Source organism: Anabrus simplex, chromosome 3 (assembly GCF_040414725.1).
Source record: "Anabrus simplex isolate iqAnaSimp1 chromosome 3, ASM4041472v1, whole genome shotgun sequence".
Lineage (NCBI taxonomy): Eukaryota > Metazoa > Arthropoda > Insecta > Orthoptera > Tettigoniidae > Anabrus > Anabrus simplex.
This window is the reverse complement of record NC_090267.1, coordinates 14,809,256-14,833,305: the sequence shown is the minus strand read 5'-3', so window position 1 is coordinate 14,833,305 and position 24,050 is coordinate 14,809,256. Positions and strand designations below refer to the sequence as shown.

Below are 24,050 nucleotides of genomic sequence, written 5' to 3'. Positions count from 1 at the left end.
GAGAATGTTATGATAAGGTGCTGTTACTCTCTAAACTTATCACTGTTTAGACCCGATGTGCTACAAAGAAATGTTTTGTTCCCACCTGAATTCATATTCTTCAGTTAATTAATATAGATGCCAAGTCCTTATTCCAAAACTTTTCGTCACGTCTTTTATGAAGGTAAGCGTGTGTGAAGGTGCTGTAATCAATGAGTCTGCTGTATTTTGATTATTAGCTATTTGATTTTTGGCCCCTTTGTTTTACCTATGCAACCTTTTCTTTCTTTGATTTCCTTTCCATAATAAATTTTTATTTCTTTGCGTCTCTTATATGTTTGTTGTCTGTAAGAGGCCCGGGTCCACTTCCTGGCAGTTTCTTGCTAGTTTTGACCAAATCCACCGCACTGGGTTGTCGTGTTCCTAGTGTCAGTTCAACGGCTCGTGGTTCGGTACGAAAGTCCTTTGCGATACATGACCGAATACAAAGTATGTTACAAGTGTAATTTTTTTAATATCCACCTATTCAATACAAAGAGATCTTTTTTAGAATTTAAATATTATTATAAAATGTTAAGGGACATGTTTCGACCGTATTAAGGGCATCATCAGCCTCAATAACACTTGTAACATACTTTGTATTTACGTACATTTCAGTACGGACCTAACATGAGAATTATAACGTGTAATACATGACCGATCTGAAAATACAATGCAGCTGAGCGTCTCTCCTTCACTCACCAGTCTGCGGCTGATATTACCGTCTATTACTTTAGAGTAAATCTTTGTGACATAATGCAATCGGCAATTTATCACTGCACCAGTTTACTTAACACTTTTCACAATTAAATGCACTGTTTGTTGGTCAAAAAGACCTTACACTGTTAGATGTCTGCCCACGTGGCAACATTCACGCACAGATATCAAATCAGTATAGAACGACGTTCACTTCACGGCGACTCACACAATCAGAATGACGCTCCCAATGATTGGGACGCTTAAGAAGCTTAGCTAACTCCCTTGTAGCTATGGAATTCCCGTATGTTCAAATGATCAACCAATCAGCATGCTTGTTACCCACAATGACTTTTATCTTAAATAAAAGTAATATTAAACACATTCCTGATGACTTAATAATGTCTCAGATAGTAGCTATAACGTATTCCTTATTATTTCTCACTTTCAGACCTGTGGAAATCCATCAACTAACAGAACTGACTTCTCTATATCGGTGTACTCTTCCCACAGATATCCTTGTTGGCCAACCTGGGATTTTAATTCTGCGCGATCCAGAATTCATATTGACCACACCCACGCTTCCTAATTGGCTGAATACTCCTCTTGGCCAACGACTTCTACACGTGCTGAGATGTGCTGACTTCTGGTCGTGCTGAACATTTCCCATGGTCACAAGCAAGCATCGCGCCACATAAGGGACTTCATGTCTTCAAGGACTTCCAGTCTTAACTGTTCGCAGATCTACTACTTTTACAATGCCTGACTGAAATTCATCTCGATATAATTATTTAGTATGGCAAATATATATCTGATTGTCTCTTATGGGCCGTCAGGATACGGCTCAGTACAATACTTGTGATTAGTACCACAACTTGAGAAATACCATTGTTCCACTTTACTAGTGATAAATGCCATTCTGAAGGGCCGTTGACCTGGATTTTGGATAACTTTGGACAACAAGAATCATCAATTCAGAATTGTGCTTTGTAAGCAGTCCCTTGCTTAGTAAAACTAATTTTTCAGTATAATTTCTGGGAAGGTGAGGCATTGCAGGTCGGATCCACTGATTGTTTTAAGTACGTAATTATTGTTCATCATCATCCTTTTGAATTCTAGCCAGTGGATCAATTTTGGAATTACTTTTAACTTTCAGTATTGTGAGTTGGCTCTGCTGATTATTTTTAATTCATATTTATTGGTTCATTCTTCATTATCACGTTTTAAATTCTGGTCAGTGGATGAATTTTTGACTTTTAAATTGTCATTGTATTTCATCTTATTTCGTTCCATTAGGGGCTGATGACCTGGATGTTAGGCCCCTTTCAACTTCAAGCATCATCATCAGCAATTAACGGAAAGTAACACACAAGTGACCAGTTGAGTAATATATACTACAATGGCAGTAAGTTACAGGCAGAGAAGACTGGAGCATTGTGTGTAAATATGGAGGTTTCCTACTGCTCCTCTATTGCTCTCTTTTCTAGTGCTGTGCTCTGATTATGGGTTCCTATTCATGCTCTGGTCATGATACTTGTTAGTACATTTCCATTCTTGACATTGGGACAATAAATTGTGCTTGTTTTATAGTTCATGTATGAGGTCATCTCTCTCTTGTTTATATATTTTTATTCCTGTTACCTGTTTACTTCTTAATTTACTTTCCATATTTGTTCCTTACAGCTTTCTAGCAATGTTAAGGAGGAAATAATTGTAGAAGAACATGCAGTTGGTGAACTGGTCTCATGTGTCAAAGAAGAAAATATGTAAGTACAACTCAGCTTACTTAGAGTTTTATCCCTAAGCCTTGGACATTTTTGTTTACCTCTTCAGTTGCTTTTTCTGTGGACAAGCTTTTTGATCTCAGCAAGTGAATATATCTGATGTTTAGCCAATGAAAATCATCAAAACTCAGCTGTCGATGCACAAGAGAGAGATAGTTTACTCTGCCACCTTCAGGACCAGAGAAAAATGGAACATCTAAATTGAGAAGCAGGGAGCCAGACGCATTAGACACGAAAACCACTTATCATACAAAATATACCAAAAACCCACACATACTTTGAACACTATCAAAATAGATTCCACCGGGCGAGTTGGCCGTGCGTGTAGAGGCGCGCGGCTGTGAGCTTGCATCCGGGAGATAGTAGGTTCGAATCCCACTATCGGCAGCCCTGAAAATGGTTTTCCGTGGTTTTGCATTTTCACACCAGGCAAATGCTGGGGCTGTACCTTAATTAAGGCCACGGCCGCTTTCTTCCAACTCCTAGGCCTTTCCTATCCCATCGTCGCCATAAGACCTATCTGTGTCGGTGCGACGTAAAGCCTCTAGCAGCAGAAAATAGATTCCATCCATCCCAATACACATAAAAAAGCAGCTTAATACAGCATGATCTATAGAGCCTTTAATATACCATTAACACAAGATTACATACAAGAGGAAATACAACTAATCAAAGAAATTGCTAAAACTAATGGATACAAGAAAGAAATGGTCAATACAATTATTCACAAAATCAAATCTCAACCCAAAACCAGATTGACAAAAATAGACAAACCTAAAGAGGATTACGTATTATTTACTTTCAACAACACACACATATGTCCTATAACTAATATCTTCAAAAAACATAACTTAAAAATAGCATTCAAAACCACGCACAATAGCACTAACATCTTACACAATACCAAGAGTATACCGCATCAGATGTAACAATTGTGAGACCAGCTATATAGGACGTACCGGTAGAAACTTCACAATCTGATATAATGAACACTTAAACGCTGTAAAACATAATCATTTTCCAGCAATAGGCCAGCACATCGAAGAATATAAACACAGCTTCACGAATATCACAAATTACTTGAAAATATTAAATATAAATCCTAAGGGCCCCTTGCTCAATATAACAGAAGAGTTTTACATATCGTTACATCAATACGCCAATCCCAATGACAACATAAATGAAATTACAGAAAAAACTAACATCATTTTCAATAAAGCCATCCCCACCTTAAAAAATTACTACCTCAAAATAATAAACAGAACATAACACACGCCATAGTACCGTTGAACGACACACCCAGCTCCACCCCTACCCCCACAACTTCAACACTCCCTACCCCTCTATCCACTCCCCTCGCAGCAGCAGACACAAAACTAAGGAGAATGCGAAACAGTACACGCCAAGCTCTCAGATCAAATGCAACTCAGCCAAGACAGCAATAGTAAGTACACTTTCACATTAACACACACACACACACACACACACACACACACACACACACACACACACACACACACACACACACACACACACAGAGGCATTCCTTCAGCTTATAACTCTCTACTCACACCTTATTTTCGTCTTCCACAGATAATATATCAGCACACAATTATAGATGAGGAAGGAGCCACCACTACAGCTCTGCATCAAGAAATACTTACATATGACCAAGACCACATCTGCCTCGAGTATTTAAAGAATAAGATCACAGCTGCACATACTTACCTCTGTCTAAACAATCAGATTTTGTTAACAATAGAAGCTTTTCACCACACATACAGACTTCTTAAGAGAACTATAGCATTGCCCATGAATGCAAGTACTGAATTATTTACAACATCGGACTCAAAAACACGAATGAAGATATGCACACACTTTCAATTCCATGAAATGTTTTATACTCATTATTTTAATGGATTTTAAGATGTACTGTGTATTTTAATGTGTTTAATGTATTTGTAACATAGATTTAAGCTTAGGTTAGGTTTCATAGACAAATTCTAATCCTGAAGAAGATAGCTTTATACCCAAGTACCTGATTGCCAAAATTATAATATATAATCATTTTACACTTAATACGCCCAGTTTGGACACTCAGACATGATGCTTTCCTACAGCATCTCCCTTTAGAAAGGTCAATACCTATTAATGCTTAAGACATATGTAAAGGTATCCATGTTCAGCTGATGATGACTGTTTCAAGTCGAAACTGGTCCTGTAAGCTAATTCTTACAATAAAAACTGTAGTGATAAGGTGGAACCCTCTCTTATCTGTACATATGTAAACTATCAATACAGAAATGAAACTAGTAAATCAAGCGTTAAAGTAAGGTGCTTGCACGTGATTGCTGAGGCCATATATTATTATTATTATTATTATTATTATTATTATTATTACCTGTGTATTGCCTTGCTTTCTGACAGGTGTTTGATCTCTGTGAACTAGCTATTTTAGACAATTTAATAATTTTTTCTTTTACGAGGTTATACTCCATCTCGGATTTCTTATGAAATTAGTGGGGTAGAGTTGGGTGAAATGTTGAAGAATTCAAAGAATAGGTTGTAACTTTTTCTGGATAAGCTTTTATTGAATATATGTTTGTGAAATTTAACTGTGGTAGATGAATTCAACGAGGCAAGCTGCTGTGTGGTTAGAGGCATGCAACTGTGAGCTTGCATCCAGGAGATGGTGGGTTCGAACCCCACTGTTGGCATCCCTGAAGGTGGTTTTCTGTTGTTTCCCATTTTCACACCAGGCTGTACATTAAATGATGCCACAGCTTTCCTCTCACTCATAGGCCTTTCCTATCCCTTTGTCGCCATCAGACTCATCTGTATCGGTGTGACATAAAACAAATTGTAAATAAAAGTTATTTAGGTTTCAAAAGAGATTAGTTTATTATGCCTATAGGCAGCCATAAATATTTATTCTTCTTACTTTCAGTGCATCATTTGGCATCATACTGGGTGTATCAGAACTGTACAGGCAAAAGAATCTGGGATGCTGATCGTGTTATGTTAAGAATGATGGTGCAGTCCGATTGGGGGAGAACATTTTTCTATTAGAGATTACATTGTTACTTCTGGGCATGCTATTCAAATTGACAAACTAACCGGATTTTCTATGCCAGATCACATACCACTGCCCTGCTACAGGGAAAATAAGGGGAGAAAGGGAAATGCTCTGCACATATGCACAAGTTCAACTAAAACAGGATTGTGCTTGTTTCATGCATAGATTATGCACAGTTTGTTTATTAAACAGCCATAACTGCACATACAGTACAAGAAAACACTGTAATTATGACAATTGTCAGTCAAGGAATGCACCAGATCATTTCTTTGGCATTTGATGGAGATCGTAGAGTAGTGTTTTCAAAGAGAAAAGTAGGACAAATAGTAAAAAATGAAAGAAATATCAAAGGTGGAATTGAAAGTATGGAAATTAAAAGCAAGTTGAAGAGAAATAGTGAATTTAATTGAAACAACACATGCCGAGAACTGAGCTAGAGAACGTGAAAGTTGATGGCATTTGTAAACTGTACAGAATGTCTGGAAGAATAGCTGATACAGAGAAGGATAGAGTGAATGGTGGAATAAGGGGGTAAAGGAAGCAGTAAAGAGTAAGAAGGTATGGCAATTATGGAATAGATATAAAACAGAAGGAAGTACCAGGAAATGAAAAGGTGGTGCCAGAAAGTAGTACCTGAATAATAGAAGAAAATGGGAAGAATTTACTCAGCTATGTGTCTTGTAATAAGGAACAGTCTATACAAAGCAAGTGATAGGGAAAGAAGGAAATGCAACAAGAAGAGATCCAAAAGTTAGAAGAATTATATTGATGAACTCATGAATATTAGAAGTAGTGTGGAGGAGATGATAGAAGCAGATTGAAATGAGACAGAATTCTAGAGTGAAAGTGCAATGGAGGAAGTGGAAACTGCTGTCAAACAAATGAAAGTGGGAAAGGCAGCAGGATTGGATGAATTTCATGTGGAAATGATAATAGCAGTAGAATCGACATCATAGCATCCTATTCCACTGACTAGTGGGTGAATCTTATTACCCCACGATTTCTTGTACATTCAGAGTGTTTGTTTTTGTATGTGTTGCCTTATCGAGCTGACTTTTGCAATTTTGCGTAGGTGGCATATTTGTGTGTCAAACGGGAGTCTGGCCACTTCTCGGATGTATTTATTTTGTATTAATTCCAGCTTATCCAGGTTCATCATAGCAGTGTGGCCCCAAGCGGGGGCTGCGTATGTTATTATTGGCCTAATTAAGGCCTTGTACATGTTAATTCCTCTCTCTCTTGTTAATACTGGATCTTTTATTCAGTATATGATAGAGCTGTGTCGGTCAAGCATGTGTTTTCCGCTGGATGTCTTTAATGTGATGTAGCATGGTTAGTTTCCTATCTAGGACTACTACTAGATATTTGACCTTGTCGTGCCATGCTATATCTTGATTGAATAGTTTGATCGGTTTGGTTTTGGCTGACCTATGTGTGCATCTGTTCTTCCTCGTGAACAACACAGCTTGGCATTTGTCAACATTGACCTTGATGTGCCATTTGGTTAGCCAGAACTCGAGAGTTCGCAGTGCTAATTGTAGTCTCTTTTGGGTGCAGTGTCATCCGTGTAGAGGTGCATGGTAGCGATTTCCGCTGTCGGCATATCATTCGTATATAAGTTGTTATCTCATCAAGAAGCGGAGATAGAAAGCTTCTAGATCAGTCCTTCTGGTGTGCAGGCCACATGTTCTGTGACGTCGCAGATCTTGTAGTCATTAGCTTCTCTGTTACCAAGTTTTAAGTTTTTAAGATGCCTGAAATTGCCTAATTAATTCATGTCTCTTTTCACTATTATAACTTAATTTATTTATATATACAGTATACTGTATATAGATTGCTCCAAACCAACGTCCATTTATTAAAATAGATTATATTTCATGCCCTTCCCTAGGTGTTCTAGTGGTGTCTTGCCCATACAGTATTTCTTCTAGATAGTATAATATTTGTATGCTCCCCACACCAAAGGGGAAAAACTTGTACTTAAAAAATATCCAGAATGTCACTATTCATCTTGGCAATCCTGGAAACTATAGATTCGACGCTACTTTAGATTATTTTTTATCTCGCCCCCTCACCACTGAGATAAAAATCTGGAGTGTTGCTATTCATCTCGGCAACCCTGAAAACTATGGATTCAACACTATTTTTGATTATGTTTATATATTACATGCCCCTTGCCCCCCAAAGGGGCTGAACTTGGACTTTTAAAATATCCAGAGTTTCACTATTCATCTCAGTGACCCAGAAATTATAGATTCGACATTATTTTCAAATATTTTTATGTCTCAACCCCCTGGCCCTCCACATCGCTAAGAGAAAAAAAAAGTCTGGAGTGTCACTATTCATCTCAGCAACCCTGAAAACTATGGATTTGATACTATTTTTGATTATTTTTATACCTTCCCCCCTGGCCCCGCGTCTGTAAGGGTGGTAGGGTTGACTTACCCTATGTGGATTATCTCCTGATACTAATTCAGTTTAGGAGGAGATGTGAAACACACATACATACATGCAATGACATTTAGATATTGAAATAGGAACCATCCAGTTATGCCTACAATTGCCCGTGATCGAGCTGGAGACCACACGGCCTGTTTCATAAATTTAAATTGTGTGAGTTGTAGTCTGTGATGCAACGCATGCTGCTAGTAAGCTCGGCTGCAGCTTGCTAAGGCACAATTCAAGGCCTTCGTGCCACACTTTATTGAATGCCTTCTGGATATCAAGGAATACCGTGCCTGTGTCTCTCCACTTGTTGAGTCCGATGGAATAATATATATGATTTAAATTACGTTACTTCCTTGTTGTTGACCCCGATATGGTGAACAAGACTCACCTCTGCTGAGGTGTGTGTCTGTCTGAATTCAAGCAAATGGTAGGTACATTGTGCGGGGGGGTGTGGAGGGCAAGTGGGAAGGCGTGTTCTGGGCGGAGGAACGACCTGAGTGTCACAGACTGAGAATCGAACGTGGGACCCTCTTCCTGAGAAGATTAACATCTTTTAAGAGGAATTGATTAAAGTGAAAGTTAGAAAGAAATGTCAAACTTTAATGCAGACAGATGTTGGTTTGGCAACCTTCACTTGGTAGTAGCGGGATTTATGAGGGATGTGCTCTCATGGAATCATGCGTTAAAGATTCTATAAATGTACCTGGAACAGTATGAGCACACTTGAGATGCGAAGAGTGTGATTCATTGTGCGTGGGGAGAAACAAATAGCTACTCCTCTCTCTCCCTGTCCTTCATGATAGTCAGCATTCAGTTTCCTTGTTCCTTGGAGTCGTAGAAATTAATTTCAAGCACAAACTATCTATGACCCTCCACAGTATCTGCTAATGAGTAGTTCAGTGCAGTTTCAAGAAGCCTAAAGTAAAGTATTCTGATATTACGAGGTTGTGAAGTTTTGTTTTAAAATTTCAGTGAAAGGTGTTTTAGTACTGGTTGATATATTTTACTTTGTAAACTGTGTGATGTGAAAATAATTGCTGAGAAACATTTTACATTGCAACAATATTGCAGTATTGCTAAATTCAAAAGCTGTGTAAAGAGAGAATTAGCAGTGGAAAACAGGCAGTGAAACCACTCAGCAGTTCATATACATCGGGCAGTGCATCTTCTAAGTTTTCTAAGAATCTTTGTGAAAAGGTTGTTTCATCAAACATGTAAAGTAGAGGTAGCTAGTTTGCAAAACTTCTTACTATCTAAATTCCTTTGTGTCAAAGTTACGACTTCCTGTCATGATGATACAATAAACAAAATAAGAAATAGTGTGAGCAGTAACAAAATATTGGTCTCAAGAAATGAAACCACCAACGCAGAGTGAATATGCGGTAAGTGGTATTGTAGGCACCCTTAAACGTGACCAGCTGTGAGAAACGTGTATGAGGTATTAGATAAGATGAACAACTCCTCCATCGCTGTTGTTTTTGACACTGCAATGAATTTGTTTTGGCTGAGTAAAGTGCAGCAAGAGAATGTGCTCATCTTCCTAACAGACACTGCTCCATACATGGTGAAAGCAGCGAAAGGTCTTCAAATTATGTTTGCGGTTTTCAGAGATGCCACGGTGCTAGAATTTAGTGCCGCAGGAGTTCTTTTACATTCCAGTAATTCTACCAACATGAGGCTGACGTATTTGAGCACCTTCAAATATCGCGGAACTGAGGCAGGATTGAACCTGCCAAGTTGGGGTCGGAAGGCCAGCGCCTCAACCATCTAAGCCACTCGGCCTGGCAGTTCACCGAGCTCAGTAGCTGCAGTCACATATGTGCGGCCAGTGTACAGTATTCGGGATATAGTGGGTTCGAACCCCACTGTCGGCAGCTCCGAACATGGTTTTCCTTGGTTTCCCATTTTCACACCAGGCAAATGCCGGGGCTGTACCTTAATTAAGGCCACGGCCGCTTCCTTCCAAATCCTAGGCCTTTCCTATCCCATCATCGCCATAAGACTTGTCTATGTTGGTGCCACGTAAAGCCACTAGCAAAATAATACACCCTCAGCCCTTTTTAACACATTGGGGACTTGGCTTGATGCTGTCAACTACTATTGCACAAACTACAGTTATATTAAGAAATCTTCAATGACCTTGACAGAAGTGATTCATCTGCAGTTGAAAATGTACAAAAGTTGTTTTCATTCACCATGTCAAGAAACTTAGGCTACATATTTTCAAATTGCTCTGTGATAACAAAATCCATCACTCGCCTTAAACTGTCGGCACACAATTGTGTGATGCACTAAGAACCTGAGAGTGAGTTTACCGAAAGCAAGGGGTGCAGTAGCTCAAAAGGTCAAGGTAAAATTTTGACAAGTGCATGAACGAAATCCTGTATGCACAACATTGAGTAATGTTGCTGACATTCCTCGTGTAAAAGAAGCAAAATTCATCAGAAATGAACCGGAAATTTCTGCTAATGATTTCCCTTTTTCCAACTATGCCCTCGTTACATCGTGCGATGTAGAAAAAAGTCTCTCCATGTACAAAGTTATATTTGCTAACAACCAAAGGTCTCTCAAGTTGCATGTTGTCTACTGAAAATGAAGGCTAAGCGAGATATGCATTATTTCATCTCTAACTGCTAAAAGTAAATATATTTTTAATTTACTGTTTTGATTTTAGGTCATATTTTCAGGTTATTATATCATATTTTGGTACTTTTTAGGCCACAAATTCATGCATATTTCAAGAGTTTTTAGGTCATAGAAATCTGAGCCTTACTAATGACAGTATAGGAAGTATGATGTAAAGTAAGGACAACATGAAATTGTTAGTATTAAACTGCAGAAGTATTGTAAAGAAAGGGATAGTATTAAGTAATTTGATAAATATATACTATAAGTGGCTATAAATCATGGGAAGGGATGTCCCATTTGAAAATGTGGTATGTATGAACCCTGAACGTTGTGCAATGTAGCTGAGCAGACTGTCACAGACACCAGTGTTGAGCAGATGGCAACACGTTATGCGGTAACTGTCTTTGAATGCAGGATGATCATTGGCTCATGGTACATGCAGAGGTGCCAACTTTGAAGTGGATTATCAGTAATTGCCCTCCGCCCCCAAGAAAAATTTCGAGTCAAGTCCAAAGCATACGCCTTCCTTCTTGATAATGACACACCCCTTTTGCCCTTCCCTCTAGCAATCTATCGAAAAGTATATCATATTACACAATAACATTTGCACGCAACCTGTTGGTTCTGTGATAAAACATTCCTTATAGCTTGTTTCTCACGCAGCAGCTGCTTTTCAGTGTAGTTTTTCTTGAAGCATCCTTCCAACTGTGATGACATTTTCGTTTTCTGAACCATAAGCGATACCAGTGCAGTGCAGATCTTTCTGTCAACTGTCAGGTACACTTAACACAGCAGATACATTACTGAAGGATTTGTAGTTGAGAAGAGCAGCGCCTGAGCTCCTTCATTCACAATTCATTTTACAACGCTTATGGGCAGCGAAAGGAAGTCATGATCAAATAAGTATCGTTGCCAACTCACAAGCATTGAAATAAAGTCGATTTAGGAGAAAGCCTCGAAAGGACTCAACAGTTTTCCTTTTCTTTTGTTTCCGTCAAAAAGTATTTTTTTCGTGATAATGTTAGCTTTTCCGTAATTATTTCCCCTTTGACCGTAACTCCATAATCGTGAGGTGAAATCCGTAATAATTACGGACAATCCGTAATAGTTGGCACCTCTGTACATGGGTCATAGCATTGCAGTGATTAGATGCGAATCTGGGTTGCAATGTCAATAGTGTCGAGGGTGGATCTTCAACATCGCAGAGAGAATGTTACCATCCACTTAAACTGCTGCACCGGAAGACCACAGGTATTTAATAAAGGATATTGCATTACCTCCGCGGAACCATACTGCGCACTTGTTGGGCTACTGTGAGTCAGATCACTGCCCAGTTGAATGTTGGGAGTCAGAAACCCATTTCTATCAGGACTGTAAGGAGGCAGCTGCATCGCATAGGCTTCACCAGTCAACGACCAGCTCATGTCCCTTTGCTGACACTTCACCACAGAGCTCAGTGTTGAGCATGGATCCGTGAATATCGGAAATGGACCATGGAACAGTGGCAGCATGTGGTATGGTCTGATGAATCCCAGTTCCAGTTGTCACGTGAGAGTGTGGTGTATGCCGCATGAAGCTATGGATCCTTCATGTCAAAAAGGTTGTGTCCAGGCAGGAGCTGTTTCAGTTCTGGTCTTGGCGGCTTTCTCATGGTCACAATTAGGCCCCATCGTCCGGTTACAGGGAGCAGTGACAGGTGCACGTTATGTGGACATTCTTTCAGACCATCTGCATCCTTTTCTGGTCCTAGAGTACCCTGATGGAGATGCTAAGTTTCAGCAGGACAGTACTCCATGTCACCTCCCTAGTGGCACGCAGATGGTTGGAGGAGCACTCCAGTGAAGTTATGACCAGGGATTGATCCTCCAGATTCCCCGATTTTAATGCAATCGAGCATTTATGGGATGCTGCTGATGCTGGGTGTACGCTCTATGAACCCCGCACCAACTATACAAGATGAATTGTAGGTAGCAGTGCAAGATGCATGGATCCAGATTCCTTCAACCATATTGCTGCCCTTTTCAGGGTTCGCAGAGGAGCAACTTGTTATGAACATCACATTCAATGTCTTCCCATGACTTCTGGCCACTGAATATATATTTAGCTGATGTTCTAATAGGAACTGAATCATGGTTTAGAGGTGACATTATGGTCGCAGCAATTTTCTCATGGAATGCGAATATATATTATAGAGACAGGTTAGGAATGATAGGAGGAGGTGTGTTTATACTGGTGAAAAAGAATTTGTAAGCTACGAAATATTTAATGATCAGGATCATGAAATTCTACATGTAAGACTCATCTCTAAAGACAATGAGTAACTTAATGATTTTTTGGTGTACAGACTTGGCAAGGCTGGCGCTGATGCAGAAGCAGAATTATTTGATGAGATAATCAGCCGTGTGGGGAACAACACAGAAAGGAACGTTATTGTAGCGGGTGATCTGAACTTGCCAAATGTTAACTGGGAAGGGAAAATAATTGACAGAAATCATGACCAACAAATGATGAATAAGTTATTATGGGAAGATCGGCTGAATCAGAGAGTGATGGAACCAATTGAAGGGAAGTAAAAATATATATCTTAAAAAGGAATGTCATAAATGGCCGATAAGAAGGAAGTGGAGAAATTTTTAAAAAAGCAGTTATGGTCAATGGAAAGTGGTAGATTAAAATGTAAACCAGCTTATGGAATGGGCTTAAAGTAATTTTGAGAAGTGTAAAAACAGATATTATCTTTAAAAGTGGCAAAGAATAGTAAGGACCCAATATAACACGGAAATAAAGTGGTTAAGAAAGAAATGTTATTTTAGAAAGAAATAGTTAGAAATGACTGTGGGAGTAAGGAGATATTCAAGCTCACCGGGAAATTGCATTCAGCAAGAATATAAGCCAAGGATAACATGATGGGAAGCATATTTTCTAGCCATGTGCATTTTAAGGCAGATACAAGGGGAGTGTACATGGTCTTCCAAATAAACTGAGACTGAATGCATGGTGTTTGGACTCTGAGCTACGGCAGTTACCTCAGCCAAACTTATGTTGCACGCAGCTGTGTACACTCTTATATGAAATGTTACCTTATAAATGATTCTGGAAGTGTTGGCCTTCCTGGGTTTTGCAGGCATTGTATCTGGTAACCATATTCTGGCTGACTTGAGAGAGTTCTGGCACTGTACTGTTTCTGATTTTGTTCATAATATTTTCTTCAATTTTCTCCAATGTGTGGGTATTTGTTTGATACACATTTTCTTTTAGTTTACCCCACAAGTAAGAATCACATCCTGCTAGATGGTGGTGGTGGTGATTATTGTTTTAAGATGAAGTACAACTAGGCAACCATCCTCTATATAACACTAATCAGAGGGAAAATGTGAAAGGGATCCGACACTTCGAAAAATGAAGATATCAGCCAAAGGAAGAGAAGGGCCATGAAGGGTGTGAAATGAAAGACTCCCTAGCCCTCACAAACCTAATTGTGTCGGGGTCGGAAAAGAACAAGGGTTGACCAAGTGAGGTCGGATAGGATAGATGAAAGTGAGGAGCCTGACGCAAGTAAATGGAAGCAATGCCAGGACTCAGCTGAGGGCCCCATGGTCGCCAACCCACGCTCCAAAGTTCAGAGCCCCTGGGGCCATCCTGCTAGATGTGGAGAACAAGGGGTAAATAGACCAGCACTGATTAGTCTGTCTACAAACATTTCTGAGATTGTATGAAGGGAAACTTGTGCTGTATCAGCAGGGTCTGAATCTTGTTGGAACCACCCGTGCGATTTTTCTTCTTCCTTTAACGGATGGAGAATGTCATCTTGGTGCCACTCTGCATTTATTGTTGTCTTGAAAAAATAGGCCCAATTTTATTTGTCTTGCACTAACAGCACTCCAAAGTCCAACTCGTTGGCTGAATGGTCAGCGTACTGGCCTTCGGTTCAGAGGGTCCCGGGTTCGATTCCCGGCCGAGTCAGAGATTTTAACCTTCATTGGGTTGGCTCGGGGGCTGGATGTTTGTGCAGTCCCCAACATTCCTGCAACTCTCACACCACACATAACACTTTCCTCCACCACAATAACACGCAGTTAGCTACACTTGGCAGATGCCGCCCACCCTCATCGGAGGGTCTGCCTTACAAGGGTTGCACCCGGCTAGAAATAGTCACACGAAATTATTAGCACTCCAAACACCAATTTTCCTATCATAATGAGGGACTTCATGAACAGCATTAGGATTTTCTGCAAACCAGTAGCAAGAGTTATGACTGTTTACACGACCATTAATATAAAACCAGGCCTCATCTGAAAAGAACAAAAGGTGAGATTCAAATAAGCAATTGTTCAATGATGCAAGTTGCCTCTCATAATATCTCGCTCTTATGGCTGCATCATCAGGTGCATGTAAACCTGTTCCTGTATAAGTGAGGACTTACCAAAGGCAGAAGTATTCACTCAGTAATATGTAGAGGTAGTTGGATATATGGATAATGTCTTGATAGAGGATGTGGCTTGTACTGGCAAATTACTGTACTTATGATAATAAAGATATACAGTAGAGTCTTGTTAATCCGAACTAATTGGGACCGGAGTCTGTTCGGATTATCAAATTTTCGGATTAACTGGAAAATATTTTCTGATAATAATGTTAATGTTTTTATGTCTCGCTAACTATTTTTTCGGTTTCCGGAGATGCCGAGGTGCTGGGATTTTCTCCCTCATGAGTTCTTTTACAGAGCTGACGTCGAGCTCCTTCAAATACCACCGGACTAAGCCAGGATCGAACCTGCAAAGTTCAGGTCAGAAGGCCAGCGTGTCAACCGTCTGAGGAAAATAGTTTCTACAGTACAGTACATACTATAATTTGAAATGTCCACTCTTTAGCAGTTACATTAATAAAATACTGTATTAGTTAAGAACCTGTAGAGGAGAAAACTACTAAAACCAGGTTAAAACTTGTCTCCTAAAACTGCGGAAAGACTTTTGCATTGTGAATTGTGCTTGCGATGTTCATTTAATAACACTGCATCTTCGAGTAGGTTCCAAACACTATGGCAAAAGAAACTAACAGAGTCTGTAAAGATAAATGACCAGTGATTGATGGTTTATGATGTGTAATTATGTTTACATTAAGTTATTCTAGTAAAATATGACTAATGAAATCCAAGTAAATCTATACTCTATAAAATTTTCTTTCATTTCAATATGAAGAATTTTTTAAAAATTGAATATTTCAGTTTGGACTAAGCATACTTTTGGATTAACGGCATTCAGATTAACAGGACTCTAGTGTATATTTATATAAAGGTACAAAAGTTGAAAGTTAGAATTTATAAGATTTCTGGGAATATATTCAAGGTTGAGATATAGTGCCATACCTGAAATTCTTATTTGATAACTGTTTGCATGAAAGAACAATGCCAATAGCAACTCCAGTGTACAAGGAAAGGGGTGACACATGAATCAGATATTTACAGGCCAGTTTGTTGTTTGAAAGCTCAGGGAAGGCATTCTTTTTGATTATATTAGATGTGTTTGCAAAATTACTGAACAGTTTGATAGAGTGTAGTTTATAAATGATACGAGTAAAAAACTGGAATCACAGATAAGGCTATACTGTACATAGTAGTAAATGTGTTGCAGGATTGCGAGGTTGTGAGATGGACAGCAGACAATGATATGAATGTAAATTGGATGAAAAGTCAAGTTGTATGTTTCACCTCTTTGTTTGGTGTTTATGGGATGATAGTACCTGATGGGAAACACCGTAAGTACCCAGGTGTTAACATAAGAAATGATCTTCCTCCATTGGAGTAATGGTCTTTGTTAGGACTGCAGTTACTGGTGTATGGGACCCTCACCAGGACTGTTTGATACGAGAACTGGAGAGCAGCACTATTGGTTCTGGGTGATTTCCAACAAAGGAGCACTGTTATGAAAATATTGTGAACTTTGGGCTGACTTGGGAATAATGTATGGTATGTTACAAGTAACTCTCATTATTGTTCCGTATTGAAGATGACGTTAGACATAGATATCAAGGATAATTTAATATAAAACCACCTATTTAGTACTTTTCACGTTTAATTGCAGATAGTATTTTGCAAGAAAAATCAAGAGTGGCTCATAAATGAAACTTTCCTCAGTTGGTAGTCAAAAGTCTGATAATGCACAAAGCTAAAACACCAAGACAAACACAGACCTAGTAAAGAAAAAACAATCCAACTAAAGAAGACAAGATAATTTGGAACAAAGTTAGTTAAAGAAATAATACGCTAGCAAATTTAAAATTACAATTTTTAAAAAATTAAGGAAAAATACTTACATTTGCACCAGTTACGACCAGTACACGCCGTATTTTTTACTATTAATTGTACTTCATCATCACGGAAGACATTCAGAGCGAACTTGGCTTCTTTACGTTAGGAGAAGCGAGCAGGCGAACCGACGCCAGCTGTGTGTGTGACGTAGCTGCAGGGACAAGATAAGACTATCCGCTTGACGCCACGTGTAGTCTGCATTACCTGGTATGTTGTTGATATGAACGTGACCCCTTCGCGAACATTCGATTTGAAAAAAATTAAAATTGTACAATAATAATAGCAGTGACTTGAGCGATATGTCATTTTGAAGAGGATAACATAAATGTATCAAATTGTGAATCTCAAGAAAATCCGTTGAGGGATTCGCGAGATAATCAACTTCAAAGAGATCATGTTATCTGATGACGTAGGAGCCCCAAACTGAATATAAGCTGAACTCACTAGACCCGATCAGACAATCATAGGTGGGTGTCCAGCCTGACTCTCCACGCTGCAGCGTTCGTCGAAGTACTGACAGAGTCTAACTTTGAATGATTCAAAGTCTTCGTGTGGGACTTAAACTCTGACGGTCGTGTTAAACTTATAAATCGTGCGCGTGTGAACTCTAATGTATAACAAAGTCTTTAAAACAGACACTGAGTCTATCAATCAAGTTGAACTTATAATCTGTGCATGTATTGGAACTCTGATTATGACAAGTCAAAAATGTGGAACGCTTCTCGATTTTGCGTGTCATCGTTGCACAGGGGCCATGCCAATCTTCTCTGTATCGTTCCAATTTTAGTATATGTACCGCCGAAGCGAGTACATACTGTATTGGCTCCTTAACATACTTCAGTCAATGTGTTGAGTGCGAGATAAATTTATTTCCCTCTGAATCAACATTTTTCATTTGGAATGGGCCCATTGTCTTCGGGAGGGTTGAGAAATCTGGGAAATATTTTCTTTCCATAACAAACACATGGAACAGATAGTTGCCTTTGTATGACCTCATTAACTTTTACCAGTCATTCAGGTAGTTGATCTTCATCCCAGTTTTCTTCCTTTCCTTCTCAATTATTACATCATCTGCATCACATTTCTTGTGGGTATGTCCACTTACCAGGATTTTGTGTTGTATTTCTTGTATGTGGTCATTAGTCTGCATCACATATGCGAGCATTACGGCTACAACGCAGTTTCTATTTTGCCCACCAGAACAGTTTGAATAAAATACCACAAATTGAATATGGTCAGGCAATTGGAATAAGAATGTGTATATACAGGAGGCAATTTGATTTCCACCCCTTCCAGAAACATATTCATCCCATGTGAAAATGCTGCTATGTTTGTTTTCAAGTCATGTATGATTAAGTTAAATGCCCGTAATTGCCGTTTGTAGTATGATACTGACATATTTAGAAATAGCGTGGGAAGGCATTGCTGACGTTTGGAGGTAAAAATTCGTTTCTTTTCATCCAATAGGGCTGCCCCTTTGTACTGGCGTTTTGCATTATAAGCTGCTTCTGCAGCCCTGTTGTTGGCATCACGTTCTTTGATAAGCTCTTCTTAGGCATCCTCAGACAATGAGCTCATTTTCGTGTTAATTAAATCACACTTGTGACACGTGTCTTGTTTAGGCTTCTTAAAATCAGATCCAACTCATGGAAGCATTTAGTATACATGCTCAAGGACACTAGATTATCTGTACACTGTTAATACAAATCGTACATACGAGGGTTGGGGGAAAAGTAATGGCAACTATTTTTTTTCTTGAAGATACCAGTCTGGTTGGAAAATGGGACATATACAGACAAAAGGACAAGGTGTTAACTATACGTGTGGACAATGAATAGCACTGAAATATCGTAACACACTAATTTATTACTGTAGTATACAGGGCAATATGGCCTTCCCGGTGCAAAAGAATGACAACACAGTACACATAAATTTGACATGACAAGCCTGGGCCTAGAGACACTCAAAGTAGTCCCCTGCTACTGACACCACACGCTGCCAACAATGTGGGAGGCATTGAATACCATCTGCCTCAGCATTTGCCGCACCATGTGTGAATCGGGTCGCCTGTTGGCGCAGAGCATTAGCAATGTCCTTCCATGTTGCAAACCACCTACCACGTAATGCTTCCTTAATCTTTCTAATGAGATCAAATTCACACGGCGAAATTTCGGGAGAGTGCTGTCAGTGCTCCAATTCTTCCCATCCCCAACGTCGCAGTAGCTGCCCTACACGTCATTCGTGTCGCACTAGGAAGTCCCTGTAGGACTGTGTGGTCACTGTTTTGCCATATGGAACAAAGTGGCAAACAATGACACCCCTGATGTCATACGCAACGATCACCATCAATTTGACTGCGTGTAAGGTGGTCGGAGCATATTCCATAGCGCACTCACCTTTGAACTTCCGTCAGTACTTGCGGTACCCACCGCGATGTGATTTTGCGCAGTTGCAGCTCATTACGCAATATCCTGTGGACGGTGCGTTTCTCGATGCCACTTGCCCTCTCTAACTCCAGTAGCAACCACAGTCTGTCTTCATCCAGGAGCTGCTCGATGACGGCACTTGCCACGTCGGTCCGCACACTGACAGGTCATCCCGAACGTTGCTCATCACTGGTTGACACACGTACATGCTGAAACTTTCCCACCCACCGTGCTGCTGTAGGTATGGTAGGGCATTATTCCCAAGTGCTTCCACTAATTCACTGTGACATTCCATCGCATTTCTCCCTTGTAGAACAGCCATTTTGATGTAAGCGCGCTGCTCAACACATGTTACTTCCATCTCACACGACACTCACCAACTGACTGATTTCATAGCCCTCGCTGTGCTACTACCAGCTATCACAGAGCCATCTGTTGTTCTGCATACACACTATGCCTGCAGAACTTTCACACGATACATATACGTTTTTGATCTGTTCACATACCTACAAGAAAAAGTTGCCATGACTTTTGCTCCAATCCGCGTATTACTAATGCTCCAGTACTGGGATAGAAACATTTTGTTGTTCTCTGTCGACAGTAATGACTGTCACAGCTTACAAAAGTCATATATACTTCAAGTTATTTAGTAATTACCTGGAGTAAAGAGTAATCTTGAAACAGTGAAGGTAAAGTCAGTAATAAAATGTTCATATCAGAGTGATCATGACATTAATATTTCTATAGCATTTGGTAAAAAGCGGGTAAGTCCACTTTTGGTCCAGAATGAGTTAAGTGCATGAAGCGATCACTTATGATAAGTGATCTTGTGGAAAATGGCGCCATTATCACCCATGTAATTTTTGAGGTAAGTCACAATTTTCAGTTCATTGTCTGATCTTGTAAAATATTGCATTAATAATAACAATTGTACTTAACTAAAAGCCACCAGGGATTTCAAGAGAGGCCAAAGTTGAAGGCGGGAATGACCTGGACAGAAGAATGAAAAATGCAACACCGGAAACAAATGAAGGACCAATGGGCGAAGATCAAAGCCTGGATTTATAAAGTGCCTGAACAGATTTAACATGAATATTAAACTGTCTATTCCCTCTACTGTTCAGTTACAATATTAGTATATTTTGATTTCCGTTTGTTATTAGTCATTACTTAATGCTGTGTAGCTTAATGGACCATACAAGTAATCTTATCCGGTTCTAACAGCCACTACAATAATGATTTGCAAGGGATAAAACAATGTAACCAGACTTATACCTTTGCCTTGCCAACATCAAGTAAGTTGAATTACCCGTAGAAATGCATAACTGACTTACCTCAAAAATTAAATGGGTGATAATGGCGCCATTCACAAGATCACTTATCATAAGTGATCGCTTGGTGCACTTATCTCATTTTGGACCAAAAGTGGACCTATCCGGTTTTTACCAAATGCTGTAGAAATATTAATGTCATGATCTCTCTGATATGAACATTTTATGACTGATTTTGGCTTCACTGTTTCAAGATTACTCTTTCCTCCAGGTAATTACTAAATAATTTGAAGTATGTATATATCAGCTATCTTCCTAAAATGTTATTTTGCAAGCTGCCACAAGGATGAAGAGTGACAACTAATATGTTACTTCAGTAAGGGATTTTTAAATATAAAACAGGGTTAGTTCATTGTGGTGGTTAATGTCTATTGGTGTGGTTTCTGAAGAGATGGCTATTGACCCCTTTCATCCAGGTGTCACAATTGAGTGGAGAAAATCAGTGCAAAGTGCAAATCTCTTTAAGAAGTCCATGAGCGGCTGATTATGAGGCCAGTGAATCTTATAGACTAAGGCTTGTATTTTTGTAGTAAGGAACTAAGATTTCATAAATTAATCTTTTATTAGATCAACTTCTTCAAACTTGTCTTCATTTGTCTTGAAACAGTTAGTCTGGTTAATTATGTATCCTACTGATAAATGAGAGTCAGTGGCTATGATGTCCATTCATCTGTTGTGCCCATCACTGAGAGATGTATAACCTGTTAGTCTTAAACTGTTGGCAGTCAGGAGCCCCATGTCATGAGTGCGAGGATAGCACAGCAGTTCACCATTTGGGCCGGAATCAAGGATATGTGCAAGCGTTTTTACCTCTCTGTGACTGCACCAACAGAGGCTACTGTCCTGAGATCTGCCCAGTAAGGAACCTACGGTTTACAAATTAGCAGTGGTCTTCATTGCCCTTCTCCACTCACAAAATGTCAAGCCTGTTTGGTCCATAATCCATTTGCTGGCTACTGTGTTACTTAAGGATTACTCCCTTTCCTTTAAGAGACTTGTTACTGCAGTTCTCAAATGCCTTAAATGATGGCTCTTGTCGTATTCTCTCTGGGTCAACCTAATCATGCTGCTTTGCCCAAATTATTTTATAAACTGTAATACCTAATGATGTAAGACTCAGAGTTCTCTTAGGGCAAATTCGTAGTTGTATAGAGAAAGTGATTACCTGTGGGCTGAAGACTCTTCAGTGTATTGGTATGTCACAATAGGAATTCCATTCTGTACCAAACATACCGAGCTATTCAATTTTGTGCAGCATTTATCACTGGGAACGTCAGCAATCAGTTGTAGCTGTTTTCTTTAGTATCCCTAATTCCAATTCAATATGCCTTGAAGCAGGAATTTCTTAATTAATGCTACGGTTTATCTACACATTAAGAGTAAATGCACAAATGTGTTTACACAAAAGGATTAAATTCTCAGTTATTAAGGATTTTGCATTTAAACAATTATATTGTAATATGTAAAGAAACATGTTGGTAACTGTGGTGATTTTTCTTCAGGATTCTAGACTATACTATCTTGAGATTCGCATGAATGGTTTTTTTGTGTTTCAGAGTGGGAAACGAAACAGTATTCATCAAGGGTATACTCCATTCCTGCGATCGGTGTTGCAAGTCCTTCAAAACAAAACTTATGCTGAAACGCCATGTGTTATATCACACTGAAGAAAGACCGTACCAATGTACTGTATGCAATGCTACGTTCACCAGGAAAGACATTCTAAAGCAACATGAAGTAACTCATTCTGTGGAACGTCCGTTTAGTTGTACTATTTGCAATATGTCTTTCTCTCTGAAGAATGCACTTCATAGTCATTTGCGAATTCACTCTGGCGCAAAACCTTTTTCTTGTAATGCATGCAATAGCAGGTTTACCAGGAGATCACATCTTCGTATACATTCTGTGATACACTCTGGGGTTCGGCCTTATCGCTGTAAGATTTGCAAAAGTGCATTCTCGCAAAATTCTTCTCTACAGATGCACATGCTTACTCACTCTAACGTACGTCCATTTACGTGTGATATATGCAACACTGCATTTGCTCGTAAATCTTACCTTCGTTCGCACTTGTTAATTCACTCTGGTGTACGTCCTCATGCCTGTCCTGTTTGCAATAGTACATTTGCTGTGAAATCAACTCTTCGATCACACATGTTTGTTCATTCTGAAAATCGTCGCTATAGTTGCAATTACTGCAACAGAACTTTTAGTAAGAGGTCTGCGCGTGAAAAACACAACTTGAGTCACTCTTGAGAACTTTCGTATTATGAAAACTCTTGATAACATCCCTCCGATTGTTACCTGCGTTAGCAGTCTTATCTTAAATAGAACCTACTGCTTGTCTATTAGATTGGTGCTTCTTTTGTACGGTATGTAACGATACGCGTACCCTTGAACAAAAATTTTCCATTTGTGGAAATATCTTCTAAAGCCATGTCAGACACTTGTAATACTTACGATTAAAATGAGTCAAATTTTTTGCGCGATGGTGGACCGGGATGAAAGTGTATTGAATTTCCACTCCCCAGCCCATACCAGTAACGTCTCCTAGAGGGCGTTTACCACACGTTATCGGTCCTGAGGAATGAAACGTTTATCATACAGGGATGGAAAACCTCTAATATACCTTTTGGGAGAGATCAATTGCATTTTCCCCGCAGGATCTACCTTCCTTCTCATCTATTAATTCACTTTTGAATCCCATGAGGTAAAAACAATATATAGGTCAGTGAAAGAAATCCAGGAGCTACTTAGGTCCCCCAGAGACAAATGCCAACTTCCCTCCACAGCAGGTGTCTACAAGATCCTGTGGAGCTGCGACCAGGTATATATCGTCATTACAAAATGCAGTAATGCCACACGATTGAAAGAGCAAAACAGACATAGCCAGCTGGGACAAGCATATAGATCATCAGTCGCTGAACACTCACTACTAGTGGGCCATTACATACAGTACAGCACCACTCAGTACTATCAACTGCTGTATCTTATCACGCCTGGCTACAGAGGGAAGCCAATCAAATTCTGAAGTTCAGCAACAGCTTCAACCATACGGGCGAATTTGATCGGGTAAACAAAGACTGGTTTTCAGTCCTGAATACCATAACCTCTTGAGTAGTTCGCGAAATATCCCGTACAATAATGCCGGCCGCATCCGAGTACGTATTTGACCGGTAAACAGCCTCTGGGGAGTGAGAAATTAAAAAATACAATAAATTGATTTATTACTACATTAGAAGACTTTGTGACACTTCAAAACACATTTTGAATGAGGAAAACACTGTCATTTAAAAATTTGTTAATATATAGCCTTCACCAAAATCTCTATTTAGT

At 39.4% G+C, this 24,050-nt stretch overlaps 1 non-coding gene and 1 pseudogene across 1 annotated transcript; one reads left to right on the top strand and one right to left on the bottom strand.

Annotated features, from left to right (window-relative positions):
• LOC137498929 (uncharacterized) overlaps positions 1-24,050 on the top strand; it is a 67,871-nt pseudogene that overhangs the window by 38,857 nt on the left and 4,964 nt on the right.
• LOC136867540 (U6 spliceosomal RNA) lies at positions 17,662-17,768 on the bottom strand. The gene has a single exon (XR_010859731.1). It is a non-coding gene; the product is annotated as a U6 spliceosomal RNA (small nuclear RNA).